Raw genomic sequence first — 3076 nt, 5'->3', positions numbered from 1 at the left:
TAGCTGGGATTACAGGCGCGTGCCAACATGCCCAGCTAAGTTTTTTTCTATTTTTAGTAGGGACAAGGTTTCGACATCTTGGCCAGTCTGGTCTTGAACTCCTGACCTCGTGATACACAACCCTTGGGTTCCCAAAATCCCAAAATCATCCCTGGGATTACAGGCATGAGCCACTGCACCCAGCCGGAAGTTCTTTCTTCTTAAAAGGATTATAAAAATAATTCGCACTGGCATGACACTTTAACTAATATAGATTGACTTTTTTGGATTCAAATAACCCATTTGTACATCTAAATTAATTTTGGTCAGTATGTGTATATGCGTGTGCATCTGTGTGGATGTAAATGGCAGTAAAGGGTAAAAGGGAAGGTAAAAAAAAGGGAGATGTCTAACATTTTTAACACATTTTTAAAATACTCATAACATATGTACACATATGTACTAAAAACAATGGTATGGTGAAAACAAAATATTGCAAACTAGCAAAAAGACTTAGCGCCCCCGTCTGATCCTGTCCCATCCGGCTGCCGCGCCCTCCAGTCATGAGCTCCACGCAGCTCAGCAAGGGCCCCTCCTACAGGCTCATGCGGAGGTCAAGAACTGGCTCCCGTCCAAATATGACGCCCAGAAGAAGGCAGAGCTCCGCAGCTGGATGGAGGGACTCACCAGCTGCTTCATCGGCGCGACTTCCAGAAAGGCCTGAAGGATGGGATTATCTTACCCACACTAATGAACAAGCTGCAGCAGGGCTCAGTCCCCAAGATCAGCCGCTCGGTGCAGAACTGGCACCGGCTAGAAAACTTCTCTAACTTCACCAAGGCCATGGTCAGCTACAGCATGAACCCTGTGGACCTATTTGAGGCCAACGACCTGTTTGAGTGTGGGAACGTGAGGCAGGTGCAGATGTCTCTTCTCGCCCTGGCAGGGAAGGTCAAGACTAAGGGGCTACAGAGCAGGGAGGACATCGGTGACAAGTACTCGGAGAAGCAGGAGTGGAACTTCCAATACGCCATTATGAAGGCGGGACATTGCGTCATCGAGCTGCAGAAGGGCACCAACAAATGCTCCAGCCAGACAGACATGACCGCATATGGCGCGAGGAGGCATCTCTACGACCCCGAGAACCACATCCTGCCCCCATGGACCACTCGACCATCAGCCTCCAGATGGGCACAAACAAGTGGTCAGCCAGGTGGGCATGATGGCTCTCGGGACCGGCGGCACATCTGTGACACCAAGCTGGGAATCAACAAGTGTGGTAACTCCATGTCACTGCAGACGGGCTACACACAGGGCGCCAACCAGAGAGGCCAGGTCTTCAGTCTGGGCTGGCAGAAATATGACCCCAAGTACTGTCCACAAGGCTCAGTGGCCCACGGGGCTCCCTCGGGCGCCAGCGACTGCCTGGGCCCAGGGGAGGCCCCTGAATATCCCAGGAGGGGCCGGCTACTGAGGCTCCCAGCACGCTCTCTCCGCACATGGTCTTCTGTCTGGGTGTTTGGATCTTTCTGTTTTCTTTTCTTTTAACCTGTTCACTGCTGCCAATCAACCGAGGGTCTGTGAGTGGCAGCGAGGGATCAGGCAGCAGGGCTTTTCTCCCTCTTACTTAGGTTCCTTCTCAGAACTGAGCCACTGGGCTGTGGGAGAAGAGGTCAAGGCCATATCCGGATGCTTGTAGGGTGAGGGCCCCAGCTGGCACCTCCAGGCTGTGGGCCAAGCTGTGCTGGGGAGAGGAGACCTGGGTAAGGAGGGAACCGGTCCCTCAAGGTTTCTGGTTGCCTCTCCTCTTCCCCTTTTGTCAGTCAATCAGTTTGTGTTTTCTGTACCCGCAAAAGTTTCAGGAAGGATTATCAAAAGAAAAAAGAAATACTTTTTTCCCCGAGGAATTGGGCGGAGACAGTGGAGGGGTGCTGGAAAATGAGTCCACTGGGAGAGGAGGCCCGGCCACGACGCTAGAATATCTCAGGCTCCTGAGTGGCTGGATTTCCCTAGGACCCTCAGACCAACAGACCTCAGACCCTCAGACCTACGCCAGGGCCCAGTGAGGAAACTGAGGTCCGTACAAGGTAGTGGAAATCTGAGTTGTTAGTGCTAAGCCTCCCCATGCTAGCCCAGCGCCATGAGCTATTTTTTTGAGTATGACAAGTGTTTCCAAGCATTCAGAAGTGGAGACTGTAGAAAATCCACTGCAGAATGAGGTCTGCTTGTCATCCTTTCAGTCTCAACTGCTCTCCGTCCCTCATCTCTCTCTGGTATAGAATATCAGTCATTTTATGTGAAATGAAAATTGATGAAACTAAGGTGTTGATTTAATTATCTGACTGACCATTTGTTGAGTGTCCATTACAAGTTAAATTGTGTTCTAGAGAATAGCTCAGGAAACGAATGTTTGACATTGGTGTACATAACAGAAATACAATCATACCAATAAAAAATCAGACGTCTTATAAGAATCCAGATTCTCATGTAAGTCTTGTGAAGCTCTTTCAAGATGAGAATGTAAAATTTCAAAAAAAAAATTTTAACAAGTCATTCTTGAGACAGAAAATTGAATTAGAAGATAATATACGACTGTTTCACTACCTCAAATTTTAAGTACAGTTTTAGTCAATTGACAGCCATATAATACTTAGTTTTATATACTGATATTCACTAGAAATTACAATCCTTAAAAAAGATTCCTTTCTCATTCTACTCATCAATTTAAAACTTTCATTCATTTGGTTGTATTTCTTCATTTTACCTGGCCTTGAATTCTTCTTTCCTGGCCAGCATTAAATTTAATTAATGTCTAATTTGTTCACTTGGTTTACTTTTGACCATGTTGAATACACTTCTTATGAAGCAAGCATGTAGGAATGTTTACAAACTTATGGTCCTAGCTCTTCCAAGTACCTACTGGCGGCACCCAACACATACCACAATGTAAACACGTAACACACACCCACACACCCATACCCACCCACCTACACACACACACACACCCATACTCACCCACCTACACACAGAAACACTCGCACACCCCACACACACTTCAGTGGATCAACACAGAAAACACTCTACAAGCAAAGACATT

The 3076-nt window shown here is 47.2% G+C and overlaps 1 pseudogene; it reads left to right on the top strand.

Moving 5' to 3' along the window:
• Positions 1-542: 542 nt before the first annotated feature.
• On the top strand, positions 543-1527 carry LOC108525271 (calponin-2 pseudogene; annotated as a pseudogene).
• Positions 1528-3076: the final 1549 nt, after the last annotated feature.

This window comes from Rhinopithecus bieti, unplaced genomic scaffold, assembly GCF_001698545.2.
Source record: "Rhinopithecus bieti isolate Rb0 unplaced genomic scaffold, ASM169854v2 scaffold_30462, whole genome shotgun sequence".
In the NCBI taxonomy this organism is placed as follows: Eukaryota; Metazoa; Chordata; class Mammalia; order Primates; family Cercopithecidae; genus Rhinopithecus; species Rhinopithecus bieti.
The sequence above is the reverse complement of the archived record's forward strand: the minus strand, read 5'-3'. Positions and strand labels throughout refer to the sequence as shown.